The 13,349-nt window shown below is 44.0% G+C and overlaps 1 protein-coding gene across 1 annotated transcript in view; it reads left to right on the plus strand.

The window, feature by feature from the left end:
* Nucleotides 1–9,062: 9,062 nt before the first annotated feature.
* Nucleotides 9,063–13,349, plus strand: part of LOC123132406 (cold-responsive protein kinase 1) — an 8,067-nt gene continuing 3,780 nt past the window's right edge. Inside the window, exon 1 of the mRNA XM_044552188.1 lies at nt 9,063–9,434. The gene's annotated coding sequence lies outside the window, so the exon portion shown is untranslated. The remainder of the gene's footprint in view (nt 9,435–13,349) is intronic.

Below are 13,349 nucleotides of genomic sequence, written 5' to 3' on the forward strand. Positions count from 1 at the left end.
TTTCAAGCATTGCAATACTGTTTGTGCTCCATTTTACCAATTGCTACCTTGCTGTTTTTTTATTTTCAGATTATAAAAATATATTTTGACCATCCATATTACACTTTTATCACCATATCTTCGCCGAACTAGTGCACCTATCCAATTTGCCATTGTATTGGATGTGTTGGGGACACAAGAGATTTCTTGTATTTGGTTGCAGTGTTGTTTGAGAGAGACCATCTTCATCCTACGCCTCCCACAGATTGATAAACCTTAGGTCATCCACTTGAGGGAAAATTGCTACTGTCCTACAAAACTCTACGCTTGGAGGCCCAACACGAGTCTACAAGAATAAAGTTGCGTAGTACACATCAAGCTCTTTTCTGGCGCCGCTGGCAGGTAGGTTAGGTAAGCGGCACTCACATCCCGTCAATGAAGCTCTTCTCTGGCGCCGTTGCTGGGGAGGTGAGTGACTGAAGGTATATCTTTAGATCTTGCAATTGAATCTTTTAGTTTCTTGTTTTATCACTAGTTTGGTTTATAAAAGAAAACTACAAAAAATAGAATTGATGTTGCATCATATTATTCATCTTTATAATGTTTTTCATGAAAATGATGGAAAAAGAAAATTGTGCTCAATTGATAGAAGATGATTTCTATAAAATATTTGAGAAAAAAATCTTTGGATGATGAACATGATTGCAATGTTGTTGGTATGAATGCTTTGAATATCCATGATGCTAATGATATGCAAAGCCATAAGCTTGGGGATGCTATGCTTGATGAAGATGATATTTTTAGTCCCCCAATATTTGATGTGAAAGTCTGTTATAATGATTGCATGCCTCCTATTTATGATGATTATAATGATGCAAGTGGATTTGGAGAGTTCATGACTTTATTTAGTGATGAATCCACCATTTTGGATGAGGCTTCAGTTGACTATGATAACGATGTTGCTATCTATGATGATTATGGTGATGACATGTATGCTATAAAGAATAGTGATAACCATGAAACTTGTCATCATTTTTAATTTTCACTCTCATGATAGTTATTTTGTTGAGTTTGCTCCCACTACTATTGATGAGAAGAAATTTGCTTATGTGGAGAGTAATAAGTTTTCTATGCTTTTGTTTCATGAAATGAATGCTTTATGTGATGGTTATATTGTTGAATTTCTTCACGATGCTACTGAAAATTATTATGAGAGAGGAACATATACTTTTACATATTGCAAAAATATCAAGTTTCCCCTCTATGTGTTGAAAATCTTGAAGTTATGCTTGTTTTGCCTTCCTATGCTAGTTGATTCTTGTTCCCATAAATTGTTTGCTCATAAAGTCCCTATGCATAGGAAGTATGTTTGGATTAAATGTGCTTGACATGTGATTCATGATGCTCTCTTTTTGTTTCAATTCTTTTCATTTATGTGAGCATCATTGAAATCATCATGCCTAGCTAAAAGGCATTAAAGAAAATCACTTGTTAGGAGACAACCCAACACTTTTACCTACTATTTTTGTGTGTTCACATGATTAGGCTATTGTAGTGATCATGTTTTATTGCTTTCGTTTCAATAAAGTGCTAAGTAAGACCTTTGGGATGGTCTATGGTGATAGTTGATTTGGTCTTGCTGAAAAACAAAAACTTTTGCACTCAGGAAAATAATTCTCATTTTTAACAGAAGCTTGATAATATACTGATTCTTTTTGAAGAAGGTTAATAGACAAATTGCCCAGGTTGTCCTAATTTTTCAGAATTTTTGGAGCAACAGAAGTATGGTTGGAGTACAGATTACTACAGACTGTTCTATTTTTGACAGATTCTGTTCTCAATGCATAGTTTGCTTGTTTTCTAGTTTCTATGGCTTATATTGCTCAATATAAATTGTGGAAATGATATGCTACATTAGTCATTGTGTGAGACCAATTATGAATCTTGTCTTTGACAGTACCAAAGTGAAATAGTTTGCTCTTTATCATACTAACCTATCTCACGAAGTTCCGTTAAGTTTTATGTGATTGAAGTTTTCAAGTTTTGGGTGAGACATCGATATGAGGAGAATGAGGAGTGACAAGACCCTAAGATTGGGGATGCCCAAGGCACCCCAAGGTAATATTCAAGGAATATCCAAGCAACTAAGCTTGGGGATGCCCCGGAAGGCATCCCCTCTTTCGTCTCCAACATTACCGGTAACCTCACTTGGAGCTATATTTTTATTCATCACATGATATGTGTTTTGCTTGGAGCGTCATTTTCTTTTGTTAGGATTTTCTTTTTTTATTTTGAATAATATTTCGCATCTTTATGCTCAATAAAAATGTCAAGTATAGCCTTTGCCATGCTTATTTTGCAAGTCTACATGTTGCTGTTTGAAAACAGAAAGTTTATCGCTGTTGCAAAAATTCCCGAGAAAAGTCATAATGTGATAAAATGCTGAAACTTTTTGCACAATAAGCTCTGATAAATTTTCTACGGTGTGTTAAATTTTCAGAATTTTTGGAGTTAAATAAGTATTGATATTCATGCATTCTTTACAGACAATATTGTTTTGACAGATTGCTGTTATGTTTGCATATGTTTGCTCGTTTAATGATTCTATTTGAGAATAGGAGTATTAAATATGCAGAGGCATTTAGTATGAAATGTTAAATAATAATTTTGGTGATTTGCTACAGTAGAGAATGGTAAGGTTCTGCATTGATTTATACTAACTTATCTCACGAGTTCTTGTTGAGTTTTGTGTGGATGAAGTTTTTGAGATTTAGGAAAACCGTGATATGAGAGGAATTAAGGAGACAAAAAAGCTCAAGCTTGGTGGTGCCCAAGGAAACCCAAGATAATATTCAAGAAGTCTCAAGCATCTAAGCTTGAGGATGCCCTGATAGGAATCCCACCTTTCTTCTTCAACAATTATCGGTTAGTATCGGTTGAGCTTAAGTTTTTGCTTCTTCACATGATGTGTGCTTTTCTTGGAATGTAATTTTGTTTTGTTTTTCTTTTTGTTTTAATAAAATACTTAGATCTGAAACTTTTAAATAAGAGAGAGTCCTCAAATAGCTACCCATTTACATAACTACTCGCTTGATCTTCACTTATATCTTTTTGGAGAAGCTTGTCATTTACTCTTGTGCTTCACTTATATCCTATGAGTAAATTGTTCAATGAATTGAGTATCATGAATTTGAAATTGTATCATGCCTAGTGGTAGCTTCACATTGGGTTTAGGAAGTGAAATCTTTTGAAGCTTGACAATCCCAATATTGGTCATACAAGCAATTCATGAATAATTAGTATAAGAAGTGAACTTTCACATGAAAATACACTATCTTGGAAATCTTTTGTGATTGTGAGCCCCCATCAAAATATTATATGCCAAAAAAATTGACGTTGGACAAGGAAGACAACGGAATGGTTTATGTTTGTTCATATTCCCATAGAAGTTATATTGTCATAGATCCTTCAACATATGGTGCTTGCCCCCCATCCTTGCTAGCCAAAAATTCCGCACCAAGTAGAGATACTACTTGTGCATCCAAAAACCCTTAAATCTAAATCTTATTTTCAAAAGTCCACCATACCTACCTAAGGATTGAGCAAGATCCTTCAAGTAAGTTGTCATCAGTGCAATAAGGCAATAAAAATTGCTTCTAAAAGTGTTAGATCATTTAGTGTAAGAGGAAATTGAGCGTTGTACGAACTTGTGATGGCAAAGAATAAAAGCAACAGACTGCATAATGAAGGTTGCTATCATAAGGGGCAATTTAACATGATGTTCTTTTGCACTAAGGGGTTGAGCATACAAATAAATAAGCGCATGTCAACCTCTGCTTCCCTCTACGAAGGGCCTATCTTTTACTTTTGTGTATTTACTTTCATGCAAGAGTCAAGGTTTTTCTCTCTATTCCTTTTTATTTTTCTCTTTTGGCAAGCATCGTGTGGTGAGGAAAGATCTAGGCACATATATCCAGTTGGATATGGGTAGCATGAGTTATTATTGTTGACATCACCCTTGAGGTGAATATGTTGGGAGGCGAAATTATAAGTCCCTATCTTTCTATGTGTCCGGTTGAAACGTTTTGCTCATGTGTATGCGGTGAGTGTTAGCAATCATAGAAGACTATACGATGGTTGAGTATGTGGATCTCTTACTTAAACTCTGTTAAATAGGTTGAATTACAATTGCTTGGTGACTAAGAACATAGGTTGTTGAGTTTCAAGAGAGTTCATTGTTTGAACCTTAACATGTGAATTGGTTGCTACTTTAACATGAGAAGTTTTATAAGAAAGAATTGTTGTTATGATGCTAGGAAAAGTGATTGAAATTGTCATTGATCAAACTTGTGCACTTTGCTAGCATTCACACTTCATAAATTATTTCTTTTATCATTTACCTACTCGAGGACGAGTAGGAATTAAGCTTGGGGATGCTGATACGTCTCCAACGTATCTATAATTTACGAAGTATTCATGCTGTTATATTATCAGTCTTGGATGTTTACAATCATTTTATAGCAACTTTATATCATTTTTTGGGACTAACCTATTGACCCAGTGCCCAGTGCCAGTTGCTCTTTTTTGCTTGTTTTTTACATCGCAGGAAATCAATATCAAACGGAGTCCAAACACCGCAAAACAATTTGTGGATTTTTTATGGACCAGAAGACATCCAATGGGCCAGAGCAGCACTTGGGGGGTGCCCCGAGGGGGGCACAACCCACCAGCGTGCGCCTGGGGGCCTAGGCGCGCCCAGGTGGGTTGTGTCCACCTCGGTGGCCTCCCGTACCCCCTCTTCGCCATATATATCATCAAATGTTCCAAAAACGCTCGGGGGTAACCCTAGATGAGAAGTTCCACCGCTGCAAGCCTCTATAGCCACCGAAAACCAATCTAGACCCCGTTCCGGCACTCCGCCGGAGGGGGGGAATCATCACCGGTGGCCATCTTCATCATCTCGGTGGCCACCACGATGAGGAGGGAGTAGTCCACCCTCGGGGCTGAGGGTTTGTACCAGTAGCTATGTGTTTAATCTCTCTCTCTCTCTTTCTCTCTCCCTCTCGTGTTCTTGAGATGTCACGATCTTGATGTATCGCGGGCTTTGTTAATATAGTCAGATCATATGGTGTTTTCCCCTCTGTATCTTGTGATGAATTGAGTTTTCCCTTTGAGATTTCGTTTTATCGGATTGAATACTTTTATGGATTTGAGAACACTTGATATATGTCTTGCATATGAATACCCGTGGTGACAATGGGGTATTATTTTGATTCACTTGATATATGTTTTGGCACTCAACTCGCGGATTCCCGAGGTGACATTGGGGTAATCTACGCAAAGGTTGATGCACGTTCTTGTCTTTGTTTCTCCAGTAGAAATCTTGGGGCACTCTTTGAGGTTCTTTGTGTTGGATTGAGTATTATGAATCTGAAATTATTTGGTGTTATTTTAGTACGAACTCTTGGATAGATCGATCGGAAAGAATAGCTTCGAGGTGGTTTCATACCCTATAGACGATTTCTTCTTACGTTCTTTGCTAGATAGGAACTTTGGAGTGATTCTTCATTGCATATTGAGGGATGGTTATATGATCCAATTATATTAGCATTGTTGAGAGATTGCACTAGCGAAAGTACGAACTCTAGGCCTCATTTTCAAGCATTGCAATACCGTTTGTGCTCCGTTTTACCAATTGCTACCTTGCAGTTTTTTATTTTTAGATTATAAAAATATATTCCTACCATCCATATTACACTTTTATCACCATCTCTTTGCCGAACTAGTGCACCTATACAATTTGCCATTGTATTGGGTGTGTTGGGGACACAAGAGATTTCTTGTATTTGGTTGCATGGTTGTTTGAGAGAGACCATCTTCATCCTACACCTCCCACGGATTGATAAACCTTAGGTCATCCACTTGAGGGAAAATTGCTACTGTCCTACAAAACTCTGCGCTTGGAGGCCCAACATGAGTCTATAAGAATAAAGTTGCATAGTACACAACAGGACCCTTCATATTAAATTAAATATAAAATCCTCCTAACAATTACTAGAGCCTTTTATTATTGATTTAACATCACCGAAAAGATTTTCCATGTATACATTATTTGTTGGTAATACCGGTATTGCCCAATAAACTCCGTAACCCTTCCAGTGACACTGAAACGCTTCTGATTCCTATCGGAACTATTCTGTATATTAATGAAACAACTCCACAAATAAATCCTCAATACTCTAGTCCTGTTAACACTCAGCAGATCGTGATTACCTTAAGCTTGTGGCACCGTAGGTTTGGTAAATCATAGATATGAACGAAACTCCTTCGTTCAATGACCGATAGCGGAACCGTGGACGTCCATATCAATCCCTATGTTCACTTGCGTCATTTGTGTACTCATAGGGATTGATATGGATGTCCATGATTCCACTAACGGCCATTGAACGGAAGGGTTTTCTGTTCATGTCTATGTTTTATCAAACCTATAGGGTCACAAGCTTAATATAATCATGATTTCCTGAGTGTTAATAGGATGGGAATAATTAGAATATATTTGTCAAATATTTTCATTAATATTCGGAATAGTTTCAAAAGGAACCGGAAGCATTTCGGGGTCACCGGAAGGGTTTCGGAGTTTATCGGTCAATACCGGGTTGATAAATAATATATAGGTGGAAAATGTTTTCTGATGATGTTAAATTAATAATATATAGGCCAAATTGGAGTCCTCCCCCTAGGGCTGGTGCAAGGGGGGAGGAGGAGTCCTCCCCCTTGTGGCGCCTCTCCCTCTTCCCTCCAACCCATATATACTAGAGGTATTGACACCTTTTGAACACAACTTTTGGAGCCTCCTCTAGTCCTCTAGTTCTAGTTCTAGCTGGTCCTAGTTGATGTAATTAGAGCTAGACCTAGATCCTATAGTCCTTATATTTAGAAGTCCAGTGAGGTTCTAATCTCCTCCCTCTAATTCTCTAGCGACGATTAGCTGTGGACGGCGAAACGCTACCGTATCGTGAAGATCGTACGCTTGCAATCTATAGAGAGGTCGTGCTTTTGGTCTTTTGTTCGAGTGATCGTTCAAGGATGGTTCGAGAGTGTAACGCCCCGGACGCACCCTCCGGTCGTCGTTACTCCTGGCGGGATCTAGACTGCCCCCAGATCAATACTAGTCTTTCTTGCGCACTTTGTCCTCACTCGTGCGCACCCAGGACCAACTTTTCGGTCGGTCACCCATCCTGAAATTACTCCAAGTTGAGGAAGCTTAACTTTGGAGTTCTTTCCGAATGGGCTCCCGGAAAAGAAAGCATTCCTTATCGATATGAGTAATCTATAATCCCTATTAAGCCAGGCTATCACAGAGAGACTCCAAGTACGATCTACACCGATTCGTCTTCTTCTGCTGCAACTCGAAGTTGCTAAGGATCCGACCCAAACCATTGTTGCATCTTCATAGTGTTCCTTGTTGATCGTACGGTGATTTTTTTTTATTTTTCTACTACATGTTCCAACATTATCATCATATGTTATATACCATTTTTTTCTTATATTTTTTCCACTGGATTTTAAAGGAGTTTTCAGTGGCATATCAAATCACACTCCTTTCCCTTATGAGCTTTATCTCGAAGTTTCTCATAAAAGATTGTTAATGAGGCAAACATGTGATACTTTTCATTTTCTCCACTTGGGTTTTTAAAGGAAAATATAAAAAGCATATTTATTGTTCTCCAAACTCACCAACGAGTTTCTCCTTCTTCAAAGGTTTTTCTCATATGAGTTATCAAGGAGATAATAATCAATATATGTTGTATCATTTTCTCTTTGTTTTTCCCAATGGGTTTAAAAGAGTTTTAGCAACATATCATACACACTACTCTCCTCATATTTTTCCCATAGGACTTTTGGAGGAGTTACTCAAGATAATATACACTTGCGGTCAAGACAAAGATTCTCAAGATTATACAAGTAATTCAAGATCACACAAAATACAACTTTGTGCAAGGGGAGTGTTAGGATTAGATCCTAACAGCCTTAGGTGGTTGGAACATGCCCAAAGTAATGCGCACACGTGTCCATCCAAACAGACACCTTCTCGTTGTATAGGTGTCTTTTAGAATAAAAAAAGGCACTTCTCGTGTAACAGGTGCCTCAAATAGAGACATTTGAGAGCGGCGTTTCTGCTTCGAAAAAATAAAAAATCCACTAAAAATAGAAAAAATCAAAAAAAAATCTATTTTTTCAAGCAAGATGCTCATGTGTGTGATGTTCATTCAAAATTTGGTAGAGTTTGAACATTCGAGGAGCGTGCAACAAAAAAGACAAAATCCAGCTCTATGAGTAAGGTTACTGTTTGGACCGGTTTTCTCTTCTTTTTCTACGAGCTCCTCAATGTCCAAACATGATGAAATTTTTTCCGGACATCACGCACTCAAACATCTTGCATGCAAAAGAAAAAAAACAGATTTTTGAAATTTTCTAATATTGTTTTTGAGTTTACTGTAGCTCAGGTGCAAAGATAGATTTTCACACTAATCCTTTTAATAAAAGGACTTTCCCGGAATCAATAGATAATGCCTTTTCGATCAATCACTTTGTTTCTTTACAATACTGTCATACCGCTATTTGGGTGTGATACCCGCCGAGGTTCCATCATCCAACGAGCGAAACACATGTGTTTAAACAGTAAACCACACGTTGCTTCGTACAGATACTCGGACAACTTGCGGCAAGTGAAGCTGCAGTCAAGATGTTTCATCAGTCTCTCCATTTCGCGATTACACACGTGTCCCCACCTCATCAATTCCACACGCCATTGTCACTTTCTTCATCTTTTGGCGAAGCGCATCAATCAAATCACCAAAGAGCCCGATGGACCTGACTCATTCTCCCCTAGTCCTCCAAGATAGTAATATTTTTCATGTGCCCGGTCCGGTCCGGTCCCTTCCGGTTCACACGCGAGGCCGAGGCCGAGGCCCTCCGGCAGGCAGCCGCCGCGTCGAACCCTAACCCGAACCCAACCATCCAACGCGGCCACGTGGTCAACACTTGGCGTTTGACCAGCCCAGCCCCCTCCACTTCAAGGCGCCCGCGTGCTGGCCCGTCCCTCCTTCCCCTCCTCTTCCTCCCTCCCCACAGCGGAAGCACAAGTCAAATAATCACTTGGGACCGAAACCTCAGAGTCCAACGCCGCCATTTCCCACCCGCCTCCTCCTCCTCCCAGCCGCCGCCGCCGCCGCTAAGTCCAAGGACTGCGCTCGTTCTTGTGAACCCTCGCGGCCGTCGCCGACTCGCTGGGTCTGCTTGCTTGAGGAGCGGCGGGCTGGAGCTGCCTGCCTGCCTGCGCGCGCTGCGAGGGTGGCGGTAACTTCCTCTGCGGTCCCGGATCGCGTCGAATTCGAGTTTCCCGGGGGACAGCTTCCCGGGGCTGGACGGTGGATTAGGCTGCGGTTGATCAGGTCAGTCTGCTACCCTGCTTGGTTGGGTGCTCTGGTCTTTCTCTCTGGAGGAGAAGGATTGGGCGTTTTGATTCTACTTTACGGCCTTAGGTCTGCTCTTCACCAAGGGGTTAGGGAACTTTCCAGGGTTCTGATTCTGTCGATGATTGGTTGATCAGAGGGAGATTTGGGAGGAATTCGTGGGATGAATCTAGTTCCAGTGTCGCCCAAGACTGAAATCGGCTTCGATTTTGCTCGCTGATGAATATTGTAGTTTCGTACCTGGCCCTGCGCCATAGTTTATAATCGTCACAACGTTTCGCCGGTTTTGGCTGGTTTTGGGTGAGGGTATTTAGAAGTGTTGTACAGCTGAAATGTGGTATCCTGTGTGAACACAGAAGCTGCTGGGTGGAGTCGTGTACCTTTTGGCGATCTATTGCGTGTGACGGTGTGAGATAGATTAGTTTAATTGGTAGCAGAGACACTTAGACTATAAAATCATCTTTGTCGAGACGAATACACCACCATTTCCCCCTAGATTAGTTGGAAGTCCTAGCAGGAAATCATCCACGAGGTAATGCCTGTCCAAGTGTGACATCCCGCTGAATAGTTTATTTGAAGTGTTGATAAATATATTGTTGATACCTATCGCAGGGAGCTCTGCCCATTTATTAAAGTTGTAGCAGACGTCGCAGGTGGAGAAACTGAGATACTCGGTCGCACTTTTTAAAAGTACTATTTATGTCATAGTGGACCTTATCTAATTTGTATAGTCGGCTATAAGCTTAAGTTGCTTTCAGCTGCTGATGTAGTAGTTAGATATGTTTCTCTGGTGAGAACTCTATGCATGTTCTGAGCTTGAACAGATCACCCTGGAGTACATCAGCAATTTTGATCTTCCATGCAAAAGATAATACTCCCTCCGATCCATAATACTTGTTGCTGCTTTAGTACAACTTTAAAGTTGTACTCCCTCTGTAAACTTCTGTAGTACGTTTAATTATAAGTTAGTAGTGCCTGATTTAGCTGCTAGTTGCAAGGCAGAAAGTGTGCATTTTTGTTTAGCACCGCACGTAGTCACAGTTTACACTAACATAATATTACTTCCTCCTCTTGATGGAGAAATATAACTAAATCCCAATTAATATAGCTGTTGGACTGAAAAGAACAGATTGGCCGTGTTTTTTTTTAAAACCACGAAAGGGCTGGAGCTGTGCAATTCACCATGGAAGAAGCAGAGTTGCCCAATTAATTAGAAAATATTGGTCTCAAACCACCTAGCTAACCCACGGCCGGGCAAGATGGAAGGATTTCCTTCTTAATTCTTGCTTGATTAGATTGATACATCTCCTCTCTTTATATAGAGAGGTTTACTTGACTCCCAAGCAAGGCTTACTTGACCCCTAAGCAAGCGACCCTTATCTCTAATTAACCCTAAGACTAATGGGCCCATTACGTACTCTAACACTACACCCCACCTGGACATGCAGCTTGTCCTCGAGCTGCAGCCTAACCAACTTATAACCATGACTTGACGCAACAAAAACCTAACACCTAAAAACAAGCCTTTTACATCTCGGCTTGTTTTATTATTCTCAACCTGAAATGGACTGGGACGCTTTATTTTGGACCCCTTAACACAAAGTGGACACCATCCGCACGTCGGACGTGCACGTGTACAGCCACCTGGATCCCATGGACACCACCTGGACAAAAGGAGTGCATGTGTATGACCACCTGGAAGTGGTCGCAAGAGTGACCAGCAGAGGCGCCCTCGCGGCGGCCGGTGGCGGAATGCAGTGGTGCTACGCGGTGCGCTGCTGTCGGTGACACCATGCCTTCTCCCTGCCGGACGGCTGTTGGTTTGCACTGCACAGGGAAGAGTGGAGGGCTTGCGATGGAGAATGACGAGGAGGGGTGCGCCCCCCCAACCGCTGATGTCGCAGACTTTGAGGTCGTTGCCCGCGGGAAAAACAGCATGCCCGCCGCCCGTGGGGGAAACCGCATGCCCAAGATCCCCGACGCAGCGGACGAGATCGAGGTCCTTTGCGCAGCGAAGCGCAACTGGGAGGAGCGGCAGCTGCAGATCACGCAACTCCCGCACACGCCGACGCGCTAGGAGGCCGCGTGTAGCAACCTGCAGCCTCACCGTCGCCGACACGTGGCGGGTAGTGATCCAAGCTGGAAGCGGTGACGGCGACGGCGGAAGCTTGATCTGCTGGATGGGGACGCCTTGGGGAAGCGGTGATGGCGACGGCGGGAACTTGATCTGGTGGATCGGGACTCCCGTCGGCGCGGTCGATGCGGGGCCGGAGCTGACCGGTGATGGCTGCTGCAGTTGCAGCGGCTGCTGCGGCGGAGCGCCGGGCGCGGCGGAGGTCGCCAGGAGCGGTGGCTGCCACTGCAGCCAGGGCGGGGCGGTGGATGGTAGCTGCTGCAGCGGCCTGATGAGCGCGGCGGAGGCCACCTGGTGCGGCGGCTGCCACGGCAGCCAGGACGGGGCGGTGGTGGCGGTGGATGGCAGATGCAGCGGCTGCTGCAGCAGCCCGACGAGCGCGGCGGAGGCCACCTGGTGCAGCAGCTGCCACGGCAGCCAAGACGGGGCGATGGATGGCAGCTGCAGCGCAGCAGCCCAGCGAGCGCGGCGGGGGCCGCTTGGTGCGGCGGCCCGGTGGCGGTGATGGGCGGCGCAGTCGGATGCGGCCCATAGGACCCGGCCAAGAACAGATGGATCTCTTGGACCGCCTGTGTTAGGTCCCGCAGCGCCCCGGACACCTCCGGGGTGAGGACGACGGGGGCGGGCGCGACGGAAGATCCCGGCGTGGGCAGGAGCGGGGCGACGGTCGTGACCGGCAGCGGAAGAGACAGGTTGGGCGGTGGTGAAGACATGATCGAACCGAAGCTAGCTGATACCAAATTGTTATGGCGCTGCTAGAAGGAGGGCGCGAGAGGGCCGGCCGGGGGCCTTTTGCCCACGGCCGGGCAAGATGGAAGGGATTTCCTTCTTAATTCTTGCTTGATTAGATTGATACATCTCCTCTCTTTATATAGAGAGGTTTACTTGACTCCCAAGCAAGGCTTACTTGACCTCTGAGAAAGCGACTCTTATCTTTAATTAACCCTAAGACTAACGGGCCTATTAGGCCCATTACGTACTCTAACACTACACCCCACCTGGACATGCAGCTTGTCCTCAAGCTGCAGCCTAACCAACTTATAACCATGACTCGACGCAACCCAAACCTAACACCTAAAAACAAGCCTTTTACATCTCGGCTTGTTTTATTATTCTCAACCTGAAATGGACTGGGACGATTTATTTTGGACCTCTTAACAAAAAGTGGATACCATCCGCACGTCGGACGTGCACGTGTACAGCCACCTGGATCCCATGGACACCATCTGGACAAAAGGAGTGCATGTGTATGGCCACCTGGAAGTGGTCGCAAGAGTGACCAGCAGAGGTGCCCTTGCGGCGCCCGGTGACGGAATGCAGTGGTGCTACGTGGTGCGTTGTTGTCGGTGACACCATGCCTTCTTCCTGCTGGACGGCTGTTGGTCTGCACCGCACAGGGAAGAGTGGGGGCCTTGCGATGGAGAATGACGAGGAGGGGTGCGCCCCCTCAACCGCCAATGTCGCAGACTTGGAGGTCGCTGCCCGTGGGGAAAACAGCATGCCCGCTGCCCGTGGGGAAAACCGCATGCCCAAGATCCCCGGCGCAGCGGATGAGATCGAGGTCCTTTGCGCAGCGAAGGGCAACTTGGAGGAGCGGCAGCTGCAGACCACGCATCTCCCGCACACGCCGACGCGCTAGGAGGCCGCGCGCAGTAGCCTGCAGCCTCACCGCCGCCGACACGTGGCGGGTAGCGATCCAAGACGGAAGCGGTGACGGCGACGGCGGGGACTGGACTTGGTGGAGCGGGACTCCCGCCGGC

Source organism: Triticum aestivum, chromosome 6A (assembly GCF_018294505.1).
Source record: "Triticum aestivum cultivar Chinese Spring chromosome 6A, IWGSC CS RefSeq v2.1, whole genome shotgun sequence".
Lineage (NCBI taxonomy): Eukaryota > Viridiplantae > Streptophyta > Magnoliopsida > Poales > Poaceae > Triticum > Triticum aestivum.